The following is a 21,813-nucleotide window of genomic DNA, read 5'->3' on the forward strand; positions in this document are numbered from 1 at the left end:
CGGTTTATCTCCATTAGTGACTTCTGTATAAGTGATTCAGATATTGGTCTCTTCATATCTTTACTCCACCGTGCTGCTATCTCTGCTACTTCCCGTGGTGGGTATTCCCTTTCCATTAGTTTACAAAACCAAGAGACTGAAAATTGGCCTACAGCATCACCCTCCAGGAACTCTCGCAACCTCCTCACAAAACTAAGCTGCAAGGTTTCCCGTGGAAGGCCGAGTATGTAATGTGAAAGCTGATGATATGCAAAAATTGCCATGTGTCCCCCCGGACAGGTATTTATAAATTCCTGTGTGGTCACCATAACTCCATCATCCTGCACAAAGCTCTCTAACAGCGTGATTCCCTGTTCCTTAAATTTACGAAATATGCTGTTATCCCTACCTGGCGGAAAGTCCCCATTACCTTGTAGGGGCAAAAACACACTACTAGTCGGTTCCTGCCCCCAGGCTTGCAACAGGTCTCTGCATATCCATCTCAAAGGTTCTAATAACCTACTATGTCTAACCCTCTGGGGTAGCTTTTCCCTCGCCATGTGTAACAAATAGTTCATGTGCCATGGAGAGAAGTATGCCTTTTCTTCCAGTATGCTTTAACTGTAACAGATCCAGCAGAGGTGCCCCATGGTATCACATTCGCCGCAGCCTTGCCAACACAAAGGGGATACGCTAGGAACATATGATAGAGGCAAAGAAGTAAGGTACCAATGGTACAGCACCTTAACAGTATTCTCCTTAAAAGGAATTGCAAGTGAAGCCTTCATTAAAGCCTGTTCCATCATCTGCCAGTCATCCTCAGTATGTAACCCCAGCTCCCGATTCCAGTTGGAATGATTTAAAAGAGATGGATGGGACTGCTTCGATAGATATTTATACATGCAGGAGATCAAGCCTTTGGTGCCCCTGGAGTCCTCACAAAAGTCTTACCAAAAAGTCTTCAGACAGGACCTATGTTTTTGTTTTTAATTTTTATTTTAGAATTTCAGAATAAATAACATTCATGCATACACTTGCAAATTTTTTTTACTGAAAACCCACTTAATAGAGGAAATAAACATATCCATTAGTCGACAATATTTCTGCAGTCCAGCAGGAAATATAAATAAATAAATAAAAAATAAAACCCAAACAACAAAACAGATTAATCCTATACAGTGACAGACGCTTACATGCTAACCAAAGTGGATTACATTTGCAGTTGGACCCCCCAAGACCCTTGAGCAAAATCCCAAAAAAGTCCTTATGGCGCCTTGGGGTTACCAAAGAAAAATCAGTAAAATAGATGAATTTAGAACCCAGAAATTGTTATAGAACACCAAATTTCTGTTCCGTTCCAGGGCAAGTGGTTACTAACAGAGCAGATCTAAACACCCTGTATTTCCACCTTAGCCTGGATAACCCCAGACTATAGGGACAGGTCCGGCATCTTGGTGGCGCCCCATATGGTGTCACAGTTGACTGCTGCTGGTTTCTGTAATCCACAAGGGCGGCACTGTTGTGCTAAACCAATCCAGCAGCACCAGAAGTTGTTGCAGTGTCAAGCCTTGATCCCTGATTACCTCTCTCCTAGCCACCTGATAAAGGGGACAGGGGGAATGGGGCATTCCACGCACTGGCTCTTCGCTCAATGAGGCTAACTTTGCCCCTTCGCAGACAGCGCAAAAGCCAACAAACTGCTTCCTAGTTTTGGTGGAACCAGTCTTCTGGTCTCAGACACTCACTCTGCACTAAGGCCTGACTTCACTGAATGTTGGGCCCTCCAAAGGCACTGTAGCGGATCCATGGGTCATGATGTCAGCAACTTCGAAGGAAATCTGAATTGGCTCAAGAACAGAACTTTGCACCAGCGGGGTAGGTATGCATCTGTCCTCTCTCCTTCCTCATAGCCAGCACAAATAAGGAGAAAATGGCATAAAACAGACGCCAACATAGGAGCTGACTCACAACACTTCTGCCTGTAACACCATCTTGACTTCCGCAAGTTTGGGACACGCTTCGTCTGGTTTCTCCTCAGAGGCATGTCTGATATGGGTGGCCCTACAGCACAACCCTCTGAATCACTGAAACACACAATCCCCTCCACCACTACAAAGTGGTGTCCCTTTGGAGGGGAGGACCTGTGTTTTAATTTGAGAAGATGACAGAAAATGGCACAGCTGAGTATAAACAAAGTTGAGGGAAGGCCAAAATCTTGCTGCAAGGAGTTGTCATAAAAAAACTGACCCCACATTGCTAAGTCCAGTGTGGCCCAATGAGAAAACACTCTAGAAGTAAGACTCTGCAAATAAGGGGGGGTTAAATACAGTTGGAGTAAGACGAGATAAATGGTGGTCTGAATCTGAAACAAGAGTCCCAATAATAAAAAGTGGTAGTGAGAGAGGGGCATTGATCCACAGGAAGCCTACAATACCTGCAAGGATGCAAGATCTGATGTCTCAGGTGATGGGCCCTTCAAAATTTTGTTCCATATGAACCCAGTGTTTGTGAGGCTAAGCCTGAAACCACTTGAATGCTGCCCGAGCTTGTTCCACCTTATTATACCAAAAAACATTAGGCACCCTAAGACCTCCGATAGAGAAAAGAGTGAGGAAGGTATGGTCTCTTGTTATGCTAAATGAACAGTTAACCAATCTTGGGGACCTGAAAGAAACCCTCGGGATAAATGAATAGGTAGAACCTGAAAGAGATACAGCAAACGAGGTAAAACATTCATTTTGATCGTAGCATGACCAAACCAGGATAAATCCAGCAAATCCCAATGTTCAAGGTTCTGATAAATTTTCTCAATCAAATCAGGGTAATTAGCGGCAAACAAATCAAGAGTTAGTCACGGTTACTCCCAAGTACTTGTGGCCCTTGGAGAACCAGTGGAAGGAGAAAGAAGCTTGTAAAGAATACAAAGAGTGCCTCGGTATCCCCACTGCCAGTGCCTCTGTTTTATGCAAATTAATTTTGAAACCCGAGATTGCAGAGTATGCCTCAAGCTCCTTCGTCAAGTTGGGAAAGGAAAAAAGGAAACTAAAGGTCAAGTAAGGGACAATAAGATGATGTCTGCAAACAAGGAACGCTTGTACTCTTCACGTCCAACCACAAAATCAGTGCTGTCCAGATGAGAATGGACCGAAACCACAAATGGTTCTGTAACCATAGCAAAGAGCAATGGGGAAAGGGCACTCCTGACGGGTACCTCGGGACAAAGAAAACACGACTGAGTTGCCTCCATTAATCCAAACACAGACCTGAGGTGCTGCATAAAAAGCCTGAATCCAGCCCTTGAAATAAGGACCAAGGCCAAAGTGATCCAAGACCTGATTTATAAAAGGGCAGTGAACTCAGAGACCTCAGCATCAAGGCTAAGGCGGCACAAAGATTTTCTCACAGCACACATGATAGAATAAATCCATTGTTTTTTGCACATTGTCCATGGTCTGCCTACCAGCAACAAAATCCACCTGATCAAGGTGAATAAGAGAAGGAAGAACACCTGAAAGGCGGGTCCTCTTGTGGGTCCTCTTGTGGATTCAAAGCTGGTTAAAAGGTAGAAAACAGAGTAGGGTTAAATGGTCAGTATTCTCAATGGAGAAGGGTAGATAGTGGGGTTCCCCAGGGATCTGTGTTGGGACCGCTGCTTTTTAACGTATTTATAAATGATCTAGAGATGTGAGTAACTGGTGAGGTAATTAAACTTGCTGACGATAGAAAGGTATTCAAAGTTGTTAAATCGCATGAGGATTGTGAAAATTGCAAGCGGACCTTACAAGACTGGGAGACTGGGCGTCTAAATGGCAGATGACGTTTAATGTGAGTAAGTGCAATGTGATGCATGTGGGAAAGAGGAACCTGAACTATTGCTACATAATGCAAGTTTCCACGTTAGGCGTCACCGACAAAGAAAGGGATCTCGTTTTCGTTGTTGATGATACATTGAAACCCTCTGCTCAGTGTGTAGCGGCGGCGGCTAAGAAAGCAAATAGAATGTTACGTAGGTATTAGGAAAGGAGTGGAAAACAAAAATGAGGATGTTATAATACCTTTGTATCGCTCCATAGTGTGACCGCATCTCGAATATTGTGTTCAATTCTGATCACTGCATCTCAAAAAAGATATAGTGGAATTAAAAAAGGTACAGAGAAGGGTGATGAAAATGATAAAGGAGATGGGACAACTTCCCTATGAGGAAAGGCTGAAGCAGCTAGGGCTCTTCAGCTTGGAGAAAAGACGGCTGAGGGGAGATAGCTAGAGGTCTATAAAATAATAAGTGGAGTTGAACGAGTAGACGTGAATCATTTGTTTACTCTTTCCAAAAATACTAGGACTAGGGGGATGCGATGAAGCTGTAAAGTAGTAAATTTAATACAAATCGGAGAAAAGTTTTCTTCACTCAACGTGTAATTAAACTTTGGAATTCGTTACCAGAGAATGTAGTAAAGGCAGTTAGTTTAGCAGGGTTTTAAAAAGGTCTGGACGACTTCCTAAAGGAAAAGTCCATAGACCATTATTAAATCCACTGCTGATTTCTTGGATAAGCACCATAAAATGTATTGAATTTTTTGGGGATCTTGCCAGGTATTTGTGACCTGAATTGGCCACTGTTGGAAACAGGATGCTGTGCTTGATGGACCTTTGGTCTGTCCCAATGTGGCAATACTTATGTACTTATGATGCCACACATCAAGTAGCCCGAGGTCATGAATGATAGCTCCTAAGCACTGAGACAGGGGACCATCTCTTCCCCCCCCCCCCCCAACAATTCATTGGAGCGATCAAGATGTGGTGCATCATGGCATTGAAATCACCAGCCAAAATCAATTTACCTTGGAGAAAAGTCTGTAAAGCTGTTCGGGTACGCGAGAAAAAGGGCTCTTGAGCATTAGGAGCGTACAATGAAGCCAGAGTTATTTCAGTACTATCCAATAAAAGATGCAAAAACAAAAAATGGCCCTCCAGGTCACGCTTGATCTTCGTTACCTGCTCCTGGATGTGTTGATGAATTAACATGGCTACACTTCTCTTTCTTAGAATCATCTACCACTGAGGCACAAAGCATATGGGGATATAGAGGATGAGAAGTGCATTTCTAAACGAGCTTTACATGAAGCAATTCCTTAAATAATCTTTGTCACTTCTGTAGGTTGTTCAAACCTTTAACATTATAATTTAAAACCTTTAGGTCAGCCCACATATATTAACTTAACAAGCATATGCTAAACAGTGTCTTTTCCAACCCAGATGGACCAAAAACAAACATAGCAAGCCCCAGTTTAGTGCCACAGACCCCCAAACCACCACCTTCCCACACTGCCCAACAACCAACGGCCCAACCCACCACCCACACATCACATAGCAAAGCTATAATTTCTCTTATGCCATCCCATATTACACTCCCTGTACTCATTAACTTGTGATCTACCCCATCACACACACATTCATACTATTCTTCCCCCTCTCTACTACTACTACTTAACATTTCTAAAATGCTACTAGGGTTACGCAGCGCTGTACAGTTTAACAAGGACAGTCCCTGCTCAAAGGAGCTTACAATCTAAAGGACGTCAATAGAAATCAAACAAAATAAAACATGGAAAAGAAAATAAGATGATACTAAAGGACGAAATGTCAAGTTGGGGTAGTCTAGATTTCCTCAATGGAGGTATAGTGGTTATGCGCCGAAGAGATCTGTCCGCCACACCTCGCCAAAGGCTTCAACTTCCCCCAGCCTCATCATCTGGTAATCGGTCCTTTTTCTGCTGCTGAAAACATGCTTGCTGGGATGTCTGGCACTTGCCAACTGAATTGGGCCAATATCTGCACAGATGCCTTTCTTTTTTTTTCTTAACGTTAAATTTTTATTAAGGTTATAATAGTTACAAACACAGAATGCTAATTACAGCTAAGCACAATTGGTCTACCAAACATACAATGAAAATATTGAAATGCTAAACCGCAACCTCTCAGAATTACCCAGCCACCCCCCCCCCCCCGAGCAATTATCTCCCCTGTACCCCTACCCTCCCTCATTATTTTCCCCTTAAGAATGTTGACTTAGTGCAGCAAAGCGTGTCCCTAGTTCAGAAGCAGGATCATAGAGTCCCAATCTCTTGTCTGTAAGTCGTTCCAACTCCCCGACCAAAGATAACTTTATAATCCAGTCTGCTTCACTGATCGTTTTCAGTGGTTAGCAATAACATTCTTAGCCGCTGTCAAACACATTCTTTTAAAACGTCTCTGCCACTTCAGGCCCCTCCTGTTGCCTAGACCCAACAGGCACCATTTTGCGTCACAAGAAAAGGGTTTACCCGTATGGGTAGCAATCTTAGGAACAACTGCCTCCCAGAAGGGTTGGACCCAGTCACAGGACCACCAAATATGCAAGAATGTTCCCATTTCCGTGTCACAACGCCAACAGGTACTGGAGGTCGTATGAAACATAGCATGTAATTTTACAGTAAGGTACTACCATCATGTTAATACTTTATATGCATTTTCTTTCAAGAGTACACTGTCAGGTCCTCGAGGCAGGAACTAGATTCGTGAGCCCTTGGACCACTGTCGAGGAGCGGCAGTGGCAGGCAAAACCACCCCCAAACCGGAGACAAGGCAGAACAGGACTGGAACCCCGGACTGGAGTTGCAGCTGAGGCAAGCAAGCTGGAACAGGCAGAACAGGAACAGCTTCACCTGCGCTTGACCCTCCGTTCCCCAGGAGTTGAGCCCCCAGGTGCTGGCGGCCGGCAGGACTTGCAGGACAGGGCAGGAACTGAAGACCCAAAGGACCCACACTGGGTCTAGGATACACGAGGGAGGCTAGGCAAAGTACTAGACTAGGACTGAAAGCTGCCAAGCAGCCACTAGGCAAGGAACACAGACAGACTAAGCAGACAGGGCGTGCACAAAGGCTTGGCGGAAGCAGGGGCTAGGATATACATACAAGCTTGGCAGAAGCAGAGATTAGGATGTACATACAATCTTGGCAGGAGCAGGGGTCAGGAAATACATACAAGCTTGGCAGAAGCGGGGTTCAGGATATGCATACAAGCTTGGCAGAAGCGGGGTTCAGGATATACCCACACGCTGGGCAGAAGCGGAGTTCAGGATATACATGCACGCTGGGCAGAAGTAGGAGAATGGCTGAAGTTCCAGTAGCTGCCAAACACAGACAGAGAACAGAGCAATGGCTGAAGCTCCAGTAGCTACAAACAGAGACAGGGGGCTGAGCAATGGCTGAAGCTTCAGTAGCTAACAAACACAGACAGAGCAGAGCAATGGCTGAAGCTTCAGTAGCTAACAAACACAGACAGAGCAGAGCAATGGCTGAAGCTCCAGTAGCTACAAACACAGACAGAGAGCAGGCTGAAGCTCCAGTAGCCACAAACACAGACAGAGAGCAGAACAATGGCAGAGGCTCAGTAGCTACAGACAGGGAGCAGAGCTCTGGCTGAAGCTCCAGTAGTAGGCAAACACAGACAGAGAACAAGACAACAGAAGGACTAAAGTCCACAGACACGACAAAGCAGAAGGGCAAGAGCCCAGAGCAAGGCTAAGAAACAGTGCAACAGCACACTGACTAACCTGATGACCTTTTGGCAATTCAAAGGCCCTGAATGCAAGTACAGCACTTCCTTATAAAGGCTCTCACTGATGATGTCACCTACTGCAGGACAGGAGCAGGGAACACACTGACACTAAGGAGAGTCTTGGAACACACAGGAAGTGAGTACACAGGAAAGACAGGCAGGAGCCATCTTGGAAGCTGGCCAGGGAGGAGCCATCTTGGAAACTGGCCAGGGAGGAGCCATCTTTGAAGCCGAACATTGGGGAATTAGGTGAACAAAAGAGGAGTCACGACCACGGACGTGACATACACATACTGGGGCCTTCTTAACTTCCAAAAATATAGCTTTCCATTCATGCTCAGTAAGTTCCACATTAAGATCCTGTTCCCATTGTTTCATATATGTAAACTTCTGGAAGTTTACTCCCCTTATAAATTTATAAAGAACAGAGATAGTGCCCTTTATTTTCCCCATTGAAACCCAAACATTCTCAAAATGCTCATGCTCATCTGGGTCAACCCTCAGCCATCTCTGCTGGGAGATATAGGCTTCCTTGGCCTTCTAAATCTAGAGCGAAGAAAGCACCACAGTTTTAGAAGGTGCTTAACAAATGGATTTTCTGAAAGCTGACTATAAAACCGCCCTCAGAGCATAATCCCGTACATATTCTTTGACAAGATCTACTTCTAGTGAAACCAATCTGCCTTGGGTCTTGCAGTCCATTGTAGTCCAGAAACCTCACTGTTAATCTGATTACCACAGAGGTCAGAGTAACTGGCCTGTAGTTCTCAACCTTTTCTGCTTTTGTGAAGAGGGGACCACACCTGCTGTCCTGCAGGCTTCAGAGACCACTCCAGACACTTCAGTACCCTCAGATATATGCCATTTAGTCCCATTTGCTTTGTTCAGCTTTAGTTCAGCTAGCTCCTTACAAACATAGTCCTCTGAAAATTGTTCAGGGTATACCATATTTCCATTCCTATTTGTGTTTGTCTTCTGTAGTCTCACGGGGGTTGTGGAGACAAAAATGGTAACAGTTAAAGAATGTGTAGGATAAACAGAGGAACACTATATAGAAAAAGAATGAAATCCAATTAAAGCAGAATTTAAATGATCTCATAATTGGAGTGAACTTTGATATTAGCTTCAGAGTTTGGGAAGTAAGACCAATGCCGGGCAGACTTCTACTGTCTGGGCCCCTTAAATGGCGAAAACAGATCAAGATCGAGGCTGGAGTGGGCTTTGAAGGCAACTTCCAGTATTTGGGAAGTAGGACCAGTGCTGGAAAGTATACCATTATTTAATCATGAAGTGGAACCTGTGCAGAATGCCAGTTTACTCTGGCCGCCTTATTAGGAAGGCTGGATGCACCATACAGGTCTTTATCTGCTGACACTGTTACTCCTTGCCCTTCATCTGTGAACACAGAACAAAATAAGCAATTTTCTTTATTCTTATCAGCGTCTACATATTTCTCTCCTTGAGTTTCTCACACACACAACATAAGCTTAAACTGTTTTTTTTTTGTTTGTTTGTTTTTTTTTTTTCCTCTGAGGCAAGCAGGCCATTGTATTCTCATAGATGAGTGATGTCAAATGACGGAGCCCAGAATGGATGATGGCTAGCTACGTGTAGAACTTGATAGCAGTACCACATGCCTATGAGGGTGCCTTCCTGCCCGAAGTGTGAGCGTCATCGCCTCAATCTTAGTTTTCCCACAGAGCTGAGAGGACTCGTCTTCTCTTCGCAGTACATCTCTTAAGATTTTTCAAGTACATTCCTGTGCAGTTTCTGCATTTTCTTCTCATCTTACTTTTTTTCTCATTTTTACCCTTTTGCTTTTATTTTCTTAGTCTTTATGACATTTTTAAAAAAAGTTTCTTTATTTTTTCGTGTTCTGCTAGGTTCATGATTTGGCCAGAGCCCTGACCTCAATTTGACTGCTGCCCCACTTCAGTGCCAAGATTGAGGAATTTAATTTGGCCTCAGTTCTTTTATCGATGTCCCAGAAGGTGCCCAGTGTAGTCATTTCCATGACGGACTCACATTTGTGGCCTTGGGCCTGACCATGTCCCTGATTCTTGCTCTCTCTGTTTAAAAATACAGCTGAGAACACAGAGAACTCGGCAGACCCAGCAGGAGAGACTTTTTTTTGGCTCCTTGAAGTCCGAATCATCGACCTTGATGACTGTGCAGACTTCAACATCCACTGGGAGTGCACTGGCATCGAGAAGGTCTCCATCTCTCTAAATATCTCATAGTAGGTCCTGGGACTGGTCAGCATCATACCTGACACTGAGGGCATGCTCAGGTTCCGTAGCATCCTCAGTGGCATCAAAGGACCCTGATGCAGTGCCTCAGGGGAAGCCCAAGAAGCACAAGTATTGGTCTTCCTCGATGCACGGTGCCAGGAGCACCAGAACATCGGATGCACTGGACCTCAGGAGGTGCTGGCACCAAAGAGGCACCAAAGAGGTGTTGGTGCGTCAGTCTCCATGTGATCAGGTCCCAGTTTTTGTTTTGACACACAGCTGCTTTGACTGCCACCCCATCAATGCTCACCTTCAGTGAGCAGTTCTGGGCTATACTTAGAGAGGAGCTGGCACGGTTACTACAGGTGCGGCATCAGGGGCACTTGCTCCACAGAAGGGTCATCCCTAGCCTCTCTGAGGAACCACCGATGCCTCAGTGGGTGTCGACATAGAAGCAGTTAGAACTTTTCTCAACATTGGAGGAGGAAGCTTCCCTGGGGTCGGAAGGCAGGACTGAGCCTCAGGGTTCTTTGGGGTGTGAACATGGCTCCACCAGGCAGAGTCGGGCACAAACTCCAGTGGTTGGATGACTTACTGTCTATGCTGAGGAGTCTGATTAGGACTGCTCCTGGGATTCAGAGGTGGATCCACATTATTTCTCCTAGGAGGAATCATATGGACTACCCTCTGATCCTTTTCATCAAGAGAGATGAAAATCCCCACCCGAGAGACTCTTTCACAGGTTTTGTGAGGGAGATGGCGGCTGCCATTCCTTGTAAGTTAGAGACTGAGGAAGAGCCCAGAGTGGAGATGTTGGCTGTTCTTGGCTACAAGTCACCTCCTAAGGAAGGTGGTCACAGTGCTATTGCACCCTATCCTTCAGGACGCATTGATGAACTGGGAATCTCCCCTCAGTGCAGGTTCCACCCAAGAAGGTGGATATGCAGTACCGTATCCAAAAGGCTACTGGGTTCGTGCCATTCTATGGTGTTTGAATCCACTCTCAATCAGGCTAAGAGTTTCAGGTCTCGTGCTTCAGCATCACCTCGTAGAGATGCTAGGACCTTAGACTCGTTTAGGAGAAAGACTTTTCAGACCTTGATGCACGTTGCCCACATCCAGTCCTACCAGCTGTACAAGAGCCTCTACTTGGAGTCTTTTGTAAACTGTACACTAAAACTTGCAGATACTCTTTCTCAGGAGCAGGCCAAAGAGCTTTGCCAGTTGGCTGATAAGCAGATGGAGTGCAGGACATACCTGGCCAGGGGCACTTACGATACTTTTGATGTTGCATCCAGACTCTCCAGCATGGGTGTAGGAATGTTCAGACTCTCATGGCTGTGTGTTTCAGGAGAGGTTAGTGGACATGCCATGTCGAGGGGGCAGTCTATTCAGTGATAAGTTGGGAGAGGTTGCTGATTGTATCAAAAAGCAAACTGGCACAGTCCATCTGCTACAACTTCCAGAAGAAAATTTTCAAGTGGGCCTAGGCAACAGACGTATTACTCTCAAAATTGTAGGTTTCTGCCGCCTTCTCACTCCACCCAGGTGTCCCAGGCCTCACCAACCTTGCACCTAGAAACCTCAACAGGCTTCCCATTTAAAGCAGAGAATGGGCTTTTGACTGGCTCTTGAAGAGCATAGCTACGCTCCAAGTAACCATCCATGTCAGCCTACTGGTAGGGGGGAGGCTGAATTTTTATCATCACAAGTGGCCCTTTGTACCTTTGACCGGTGAGCTCTTCAAATAGTCCATCTTGGTTACGCACTGAATTGGCGTCAAAGACCACCAATTTGGCCACTAAGCGCATCTTATATCAGCTGCCAGCACAAGTAGATACTTGTAGCGGAAATCTCCGCCCCTCTGCAGGCCAGTGTGGTCAAATCTGTGCCACCCAGAGAAGAAGGGCAAGGATTCTATTCCAGGTACTTCCTTGTGCACAAGAAAATGGGAGGGTCCTGAGCAAGCTTTTGGTCTGAGAAAAGTTCAGGATGATTTATCTGGACATCCTTCTACCCATGATTCAGGCAAATGGTTGGCTATTCTCTCTAACATTAAAGGATGTCTATATCTCCATTTTGATACTTCCCAGACACAGGAAGTATATCTATTCTGTGTAGGGAAACACCACTATCAGTATTGTGGAGGCCAAATGGCAGAACGTCGGCTCTCAGAGTGTTCACCAAGTGTTTAGCAGTAGTTGCAGCATATCTTTTTTTTTTTTTTTTTTTTTAACTTTAAATTTGTATTGAGTATCTTAAGCCATCCAAGAACAGTAACATGCAATATATGCAATTTTATATCTTCACAAGTAAGGAAATGAATAACTTTACAGTTGCACGTTTTCTCTCTCCCCCCATACGTGTTTCCCTTAAAATCTACCACATATCGAAATCTCCCCATTGTAACATAAAACCATTCAATACCTGTCTAAATCAACTGACCTAGATCCTCAAAATATACTTCTTTCCCAAACCATTCTGTTGCCCCATCCCTATCTTCCCTTCCGCCCTCCCTATCCCGCAACTCAATTCTTTTAATTCTTTGCCCACCCCAAGATAACCCCTATTCTATGCACTAACCTCTCCCCTACACCCCCCCACCACAACTCCTCCACTATTTGCTGAAGTCTTGTCCATCTCCTTTTACGCCGAAGTTCTTCCTCTCTCCTATAAACCATCAGGCGTTCCATATACCATAATAGCCTCACTTTAACTTTCCAATCTCCTAAACTCGGGAGATCAGTTGCCTTCCAGCATCTTGCTATAAGGCATTTAGCAGCTGCCAGTCCCCATCTCATCATTTTACTCTCCTCCCTAGTAGGCATACCCTAGGACTGCACACCAAAGAAGCTCCCATTATTCGAGCCAATGCTTTCATCACCTCTTGCCAAAATGGCACTACTCCTGAGCAAGTCCACCAGATATGCATAAAAGTTGCCCCCCCACTGTACTTTACACCTCCAACAAACATCCGAAGCCCCCGGGTACATCTTTTTCAATCTCTCTGGTGTGTAATACCATCGCGTAAGTACCTTATACGCATTCTCTTGTACCAACACACAGACCGATGCCTTTTGAACTTCCCCACATATCCCCTCCCATTCTCATTCGCTGAATATGCAATTCCCTGAAATGGATAAGGCCCGGGATCATCCCCTTGAAAATATTTATATATCACTGATATAGGTTTCGGGATTTCCCCAACAGTAACCACAGATTTTCTAAACTTTCCCTGTCTTGTATGTTCTCCCTCTCCCACCCGGCTGTGGCTACAAAATGTTTTAATTGCATATGCGCAAAACTATCTCCCTCAGATATCCCGTATTGGGCACACAGCTCCCCAAAACTCCACATCCAACTCTCATGCAGCACATCCCTGAAGCACACCAATCCCTTCTGTTCCCATCTGGCAAATGTAGCATTTTCTCTATTTGCTCTAAACCTAGGCTCCCAACAAATGGAAGCCAAGGAGGACACCCCTCCTTCCGCCCCCATCGTCTCCGCACTACTCCCCATACTCTTAACAAATGTCTAAGATATGGGCTACAATCCCCCGGGAACCCCCTCCCACCGGCCTCCTTGGTCCACAAAAAAGACCTCAGTGACCTCTGCGGTGAATAGGATTGTTCCACCTGAACAGCCGGTTTCTCTATTCCCCTCCCCCAATCCAAAATCAAGCGAAGTTGTGCCGCCAGATAATACCACTCCACGTTTGGTACAGCTTTGCCTCCCCTTAACAAGTCTCCCCATAGAACTCGCTTTGCCAACCGCAGCCTTCTGTTCCCCCATATGAATTGCAACTTCTTAATAAGTGGTCCCGGAACCGCTATAGGCAATGATTGAAATAAAAATAACAAACGGGGTAACACATTCATCTTAATCACTGCCATCCGCCCCCAGCAAGACAACCAGAAGCTTTTCCATCTCTACATATCATTCCTAATCTGCTCAGCAATACGGCCGTAGTTAAGCTTAAATACTCTATTTAAGTCCCTGGGTACCTGTATCCCTAGATAGCGAATTTGGTGTGGCGCCCATTTAAACTCATACATTCCTCTCACCTCACGCTCCTCCTACTCATTAAAAGATATACCCATCAATTCACTTTTGTCCATATTTACCTGCAAGCCCACATATTTCCCAAACTCATGAACCCCCAATTTACTCTATCAAAGGCCTTTTCCTTGTCCATGGCCAGTAGGGCTATTCCCGGCCTGGATCTTTGGGCCTCCCACAACAAATGAAGTGTTCTTCTAATGTTATCACCCACTTGTCTCCCTGGAATAAATCCCGATTGATCCATGTGTACCAACTTGGGCAACAGCCTTCCCAATCTATTCGCCAATATCTTAGCTAAGATTTTTGCATCCACATTCAACAATGAAATAGGTCTATAAGACCCACACAAAGTTGGGTCTTTACCCATTTTAGGCAAGACCGTCACCCCCCGCCTCTAACATTGATCTCGGGAGCTCCCTCCCCTCCAGTACTCCATTTCCCACCCTAAGCAGTAAGGGACTGAGTAAGCTCCCGAAATGTTTGTAAAACCGGGCTGTAAAACCGTCCAACCGAGGGGTCTTGCCATTAGGCAGCTTATTAATAACACACTGTACCTCTCCCAATCGGATTGGTTCCCCCATCTGTTGACTATCCGCCTCTCTCAATTTATGTAACGGAATCTGATCCAGATATCTAGCCACACACTTCTCCGCTTCCTCTTCTGCAGCTGCATAGAGTTCTTGGTAATATTTTAAGAAGCACCCTTCAATGTCCGAATCCGCATATACCCACCCTTTCTTCTGTATCAAGGATTTCCCCCTCCGAGCTCTTCTAAATATGGCCAGTACTATATCCCTGCTTATCTCACCTCCCTTTTTACCGCTCATTCAAACCTCCATTCCCTTCTTTTTCCAATCTCATCCTCTCCTCCCTATTCCTAATGACCCTTAAGTTCCCCCGTCCCCTACCTACCCTTATTCTCCCCCCCTCCTTACCATTCCCACCTACACTCCTCTCTTCACAAACCATTACAAATTTTCAGTGTCCTTGTAATTTCAGCATTCACGTCTCCGCTCCCGCTCCCTGTGGTTATCAGGAAGCCCTCTTGTCCACCTTCTTCCCATGAACTGCTACCACCTGCCATGCGGAATCCGTTCTTGGTTCCACCACCGACTGCACCTGCTGCTCCCGGGTTGGGACTCCCGCACAATCCAACGCTCTTAATGCCTCCCACGCTTCCTCCAGCGTCTTCACTTTTCTCGATCTTCCCTCCACCATGACCCATATGGCAAAGGGGAAGAGCCATCTGTACCGAATCCCCTTAGCTCGCATAAATGCTGTGACCTCCCTCAATGATCTGCGTTTTTGTAACATACTTCCAGCCAAGTCTTGGTAGACTCCAATCTTATAGTTTTTCCATTGAATCACGTTCTGTTGTCTTGCCTTACACAAAATCATTTCTTTAGTAGGGAAATCCAGAAAACAAGCTATTATGTCTCTTGGAGCAGTATCACGCTGCGGCCCTGCACTGCGATGTACTCTCTGAAGACTGATGTCCTCCTGCCTGCTCCCCTTCTCCGAACTCAAAATAAATTGGCACAGTTCTTTAATCACCACCTCACAGTTAGTAAAAATGTCCAGCTTCGGGTTTCCTTTGAACCGCAAATTATTGCGGCGCGATCTGTTTTCCAGATCCTCCATCTCCTTTAATTGCTGAATCTCTATCGCTTCCACATGCTTTTCTGCCTGTTTTTTTTTTTTTTTTTTTTTTTCATTTCTGCCTGGGCCATTTCCATCTTCTCCACTTCATCCATACGAGACCCCAGGTCTCTGATTGCTGCCCGGATCTCTCTCAGAGATCTTTGAATATCTTTCCAGACTCCCTCCATTTCTGACTTCAGTTCCTTGAACCAGCCTACTATCTCTGCTTTTGTGACTTCTTCAGCAATTCCTCCTCTGAATTGGAGGGGATCGTCTTCACCCTTTCATTTCTCTGATTAGGTCCCACTGCCTCCGGTTGCGCCTTTCCGGTCTGCTCCCCCGTATATCGGAATCTCTCCAAATTCTTTTTTGGTGGCATTTTGAGGTGCCCTTATCTTTTTCCTTGTTTGCACAATAGTCCAACTTATCTTTCAGGGTGCAACCCTTTTTATTTATTTATTTATTTGCTTTTTGTTGTTGTTCACCCCCATGGAGCTTTACGACCAAAACAGCCCTCCCAGACAACAACTTTTTGTCCTCTCCCCCCCTCCCTTTTTTATAAATTATATCTTCTTTCTTCCAATCATGCCTTGAGGTAATGTGGCTACCCAATATCCCAGCTGTCTGTTACAGGCTGCCGGTCCAGTCAACGACTTCTCCCTCTCTCGCTCACTCCCCGGCTTTACACCCGCACTTTTCTCCTTTGGGACACTTCTTCAGTTTTACTCCGGCTTCCTCTTCCCTCTGATTCAGCCTCTCCCTCCGATATCTCCGCCTCCACTTCACTGCCGTTCGAGTACTCTACTTCCCTCCACCACACTCCGTCCAGCTAGCGCGCCGCCATCCGCTCCATTCAACTGCCTCTCTGCCTCTTACTTGGCCTCCTCTTGGTCTCCACCGTGGGGGAGGGGACATACGCTGCTTCCACTTTCAGCGGCCCGCTCCGACCTCTCCGGTCCTTTTTTTTTTTGCTGCTCATCCCTCGCCCTAGCTGCAGGTGCTATTTTCACCCCGTTGCAGGGGTTCTTAAGCCCTCGGGTCTGGGGTCCTCGCTCGTGGCTTCCGGAGCTCACACTGCTGCGGCCATCTTAACTCGCGGCTCCACCGGAAGTCATTTGCAGCATATCTATGTAGACTGGGAGTGTGTGTGTTTCCCTACCTGGATGATTTCCCTACCTGGATGATTGGCTGGTCCAGAACACATCACAGGAAGGAGCGACAGAGTCGTGTGTTTAACGATTCAGGTGTTGAAACTACTAGGGTTTGTCGTCAACTACCCCAAGTCCTACCTTCATCCCATCTTCAGTTGGAGTATATAAGAGCCCTGCTGGACACAGTGCAGGCTCGGGCTTTTCTTCCACAGATGAGTGGAGACCTTGGTGTTGTTCACCTCACAAGTCTGCAGCAGGAAGCAGGTTTCAGCTGGGCAAATGAGGTTGATGGGTCATATGGCCTTGACTGTGCATGTTACTCCCATTTCACGTCGCCACTTGAGTGGGCCAGTGGACTTGTCACGACTACAGGACGGTGAGCCCATGGACCGCAGCTGGAGCTGCAGCAGACAAGTCCCCTGGGCTGGCACAAGGCAGGAATTGAGGCAAGACTGACTCGCAGGACTAGGCAAGGTAAACGAGACAGGGCTAGGCTTGGGCACAAGACAAGACAGACAAGATAGGAACCGGATCCAGATGACTGAAGGTAACAGGGCTAGAACTGAACCCAGACAGGAACAAGGTAAGACAAGAAAAGGTTAGAACTGGGTTCAGACAGGGCAGGGCAAGAACTAAGACCAGACAAGGACTGGATCCAGACAGGGCAAGGAAAGCAAGGCAACGGGGCTAGAACTGGAACCCAGACAGGACAAGGCAAGACAAGGAACTAAGCTAAAACTGGGTCCAGACAGGTATGATGAGGGCAAAGCAAGATCTGCATCAAAGTGGGACAGAACAAGGCAGCAAACAAGATGAAGACAAGGCAGGGCTTGGAGCTTGGCAGGAACTTGGAGAAAAGGCAGGGCTGGAGCTTGGCAGGAACTTAGAGACGATGCAGGTCTGGATCTTGACAGGATCTTGGAGATGAGGCAGGGCTGGATACAGCCTCATTCTGGATTCCAAACTTCCAAATTGCCTACTAAGAGCTTGCTCATTCAGCTCTCAGCACAGGCAGGTACTTGCAGAGAAACTCTCTGCTCTTCTACAGGCCCATGCAGTCAAACCTGTTCCAACAGGGGAAGAAGGGCTGGGATTGTATTCCAGGTACATCCTTGTGCAGAAGAAAACGGGGGTGGGGGGGGGGGGGGGTTCGTCCCATCCTAGACCTAAGGGCCCTAAACAAATTCTTGGATTGAAAAAAGTTCAGGATGGTTTCCCTGGGCACTCTTCTTCCCATGATTCAGGAAAATGATTGGCTGTGCTCTCTGAACTTGTAGGACGCTTATACTCCTATCCCGATACTTCTAGCTCACAGGTAGTATCTTCGATTTTGGCTGGGAATGCAGCACTTCCAGTACCACATGCTGCCCTTTGGCCTAGCGTCAGCTCCCAGAGTTTTCACAAAATGCCTAGCGGTAGTTGCGGCGTCACTAAGCAGACTGGGAGTTCATGTGTTCTCTTATCTTAATGTTTGGCACCTTGGAGGATGGTATTCGAGATTCCACACGGATGATTATTCAGGTGCTGGAACTGCTAGCATTCATAATAAATTACCTGAAGTTCCATCTCACTCTGGTTCATAAATTGGAATTAATTGGAGTATTGCGTGACACGAGAACGATTTGAGCCTATCTTCCCAAGACCCGGGCAGACCTTGGTCCCTAGTGTCCAAGGTTCGAGTGTCTCGGCAAGTCATAGCTCGGTAGATGTTGAGACTCTTGGAGCACTTGGCCTCCACAGTTCGTTATGCACATGGCATGTCTGCACATGAGATCTGCTCAATGGATCCTGACTTCTCAGTGACATCAAGCCACGGGGAACCTAGAAGATGTCATCCATGTGTCCATCGACTTTGCACATTCTCTTCAGTGGTGGACGATTCGATCCAATTTGACCATGGGAAGCCCATTCCAAATTCCTCAGCCGCAGAAAGTGCTGATGACGGATGTATCTCTCCTGGGGTGGGGGTGGGGGCTCATGTAGATGGGCTTCACACTCAGGAAGCCTGGTCCCCCCCCCCCCCCCTCAGGAGACAGATCTTCAGATCAACCTCCTGGAGCTCCGAACGATCTGGAACGCTCTAAAGGCTTTCAGAAATTGGCTATCAAACCAAATGATCTTGATTCAGACAACCAGGTTGCAATGTACTACACTAACAAGCAGGGGGGCACCGGATCTCACCCTCTGTCAGGAAGCCGTCCAGATGTGACTTTGGGCGTGCTGTCACGACATGTTTCTCTAAGCCACTTATCTAGCAGGCGTAAACAGTCTGGCCAACAGGCTGAGCAGGGTAATACAACCTCACGAATGATTGCTGAATATGGGCATAGCCCGTGAGATCTTCCAAGCGTGGGGCACCCCCTCGTTGGATCTCTTTGCCGCTCAACTAAACCACAAGGTCCCTTAGTTCTGTTCCAGGCTTCAGGCCCACGGCAGACTAGCGTCAGATGCCTTTCTCCTACATTGGAGAACAGGCCTTATGTATGCATATCCTCCCATACCTCTAGTGGGGAAGACTTTGTTGAAACTCAAGCAAGACCACGGAACCATGATCCTGATTGCACTCTACTGGCCGCATCAGATTTGGTTTCCTCTTCTTTTGGAGTTGTCCACAGAAGCACTTTGGAGATTGGAGTGTTTTCCGACCCTCATCACACAGAATGAGGGGTCACTTCTACATCCCAACCTTCAGTCTCTGGCTCTCAGATGTTGAGAGCCTAGAATTTGCATCCTTGGGTCTTTCGGATGGTGTCTCCCCAGGTCTTTGCTTCCAGGAAAGATTCCACTAAGAGATGTTATTCTTTTAAATGGAGGAGGTTTGCGTCTGGTGTGACAGCAAGGCCATAGATCCCCCTTTCTTGTCCCACACAAACCCTGCTTGAATACCTTCTACACTTAGTCTGGTCTCAAGACCAACTCTGTAAGGGTTCACCTCAGTGCAATTAGTGCTTATCAACACGTAGAAGGTAAGCCTATCTCTGGTCAGCCTTCAGTTCGCTTCATGAGAGTTTGCTCTTGTCAAAGCTCCCAGTCAGATCTCCGCCAGTGTGATGGGATCTCTACGTCGTCTCACCCAGCTATAGAAATGATAAGTAGTAGTAGCTGATGAAAGCTCTTTTTGAGTCACTGAATTCCTGCTGTCTGAAGTACTTTACCTGGAAGGTTGTTTTCTTGGTGGCTGTTACTTCAGCTCATAAGGTCAGTGAGCTTCAAGCCCTGTTCTCATGCCCATGCTGGTGAAAACAGCATTTTTATTTATTTTATTTTGTTGCATTTGTACCCCGCGCTTTCCCACTCATGGCAGGCTCAATGCGGCTTACATGGGGCAATGAAGGGTTAAGTGACTTGCACGGAGTCACAAGGAGCTGCCTGTGCCTGAAGTGGGAATTGAACTCAGTTCCTCAGGACCAAAGTCCACCACCCTAACCACTAGGCCACTCCTCCACTCTTCCTCCAGTCTTCCTCAAACATCAGGGCACGCAAATCTTAAAACCTTTTTATTTAGACGACAAACATTTCTGCTGATTGTTTTCCATATGTTACTTCCCCTCTTGGTGTTGAAGAGAACCCCGATATTCCAGAAACTGCATGGGAGTGAGCTGGCTCTTGACAATGTTGACCGCCCAGCGAAGGGAGCGAAGATCCACCACCATGGCTGAGACTTGCTTGATAGGAGATGGTTCAACCAGTCATCCAAACAAGGATGCACTCAAATACTCTGCCGCCTCAGAAAGACCGCAACCACTACCATGTCCTTGAAGAAAGTCCTGGGTGCAAAAAGAGTACAAATGGCAGTGCCCTGAACTGGTAGTGGCCCCCTAGGACCAAGAAACAAAGAAAATGCTGATAAGGCAGCCAAGCAGGAACGTGGAAGTACGTCTCCTTGAGATCTAGAGATATGAGAAACTCCTTGGACTGAACAGACCCTATTACTGAATGCAGCAACTCCATCCTTAAATACTGGCACTTGAACACCCTTGTTCACACGTTTGAGGCTCAACATGGTATGGAAGGAGCCCACCTTGGATTGCAAGAGAGCATTAGCCTTTTATGTGGCGTGGACGAAGCCCTTCAGACATTCCACCCAGTTGTTTGTTTCTTTTGATCCCAACAGGAGGGGCGTCGCCATCGGTAAACGCACCATCTCCAATTTGTTAGCAGATTGCATTTCTTTTGCTTATGCCCAGATAGGCTTACTCTGGAGGGCCATGTCACGGCTCATAATGTCATAGCCATGGCTGCATCGCTGGCTCACTTAGCCTCCTTTTAAGAGATTTGCAAAGCTGCAATGTAGTCTTCAGTCCACACATTCACATCTCATTACTGCCTTGTGCAGGGTACCCGACGCAACAGTCAGTTTGGGCAGTCGGTGTTGCAGAATCTGTTTGGTCTATAGAATCCTACTCCACCCCCTAGGCCCATTTTGTTCTGTTTCAGGCTGCACTCAGCTAGTTTGTATATAGTTTCAGGTTAAACTGTGTTATGTCCTCGCCATTGTGAGGCCCAATTGACCGACATTTATTGTTTTGAGTGAGCCTGGATGCTAGGGATAATCCGCTTGTGAGGATTATTCAGTCTGCTTGTCCTCGGAGAAACCGAAGATACTTACCTGTAGCAGGTATTCTCCGAGGACAGCAGGCTGATAATCCTCACAAACCCGCCCATCTCCCCGTGGAGTTGTCCTCTTATCTCTCTTTTTTTTACTGTTGACTGAACTGAGGAGCGCGGCAGGCGGGAAGGTACTCGGTGCATGCGCAGTTGGAAGGCTCTAGAAAACTTTTTGCTATTTGAAATGCTGGTTCCCTGGCTGGCACAGATCGCCAAACCACTTGTGAGGATTATCAGTCTGCTGTCCTCTGAGAATACCTGCTACAGGTAAGTATCTTCGCTTTACTCTAAATATGTGTTTTTGTGTTTCCATTTGTTCCACTGGAAGGATTTGAGAGCTTCAGGCTGTCTTGTAGAGATAATTTTTGTTTGTTTTTCTCCTGTTATTTGGTTTGCCTCCTAATGGTTCCGTCTGTTTTAAAGATAATTTTGTCCTTTTCTTTTGAAGTAGTACCCAAATTGTCTTTGATTCTCCTTAAGCCGAGTGTCCGCAGAGCTCTACGTTATTTGGAAGTCATTAATTCTTTTTCCCTTTTGGATCATC

General features: G+C 46.4%; 1 protein-coding gene across 1 annotated transcript in view; it reads left to right on the forward strand.

Moving 5' to 3' along the window:
- Positions 1–21,813, forward strand: part of HUWE1 (HECT, UBA and WWE domain containing E3 ubiquitin protein ligase 1) — a 1,034,695-nt gene that overhangs the window by 98,949 nt on the left and 913,933 nt on the right.

The sequence above is a fragment of the Microcaecilia unicolor genome, chromosome 2 (assembly GCF_901765095.1).
Source record: "Microcaecilia unicolor chromosome 2, aMicUni1.1, whole genome shotgun sequence".
In the NCBI taxonomy this organism is placed as follows: domain Eukaryota; kingdom Metazoa; phylum Chordata; class Amphibia; order Gymnophiona; family Siphonopidae; genus Microcaecilia; species Microcaecilia unicolor.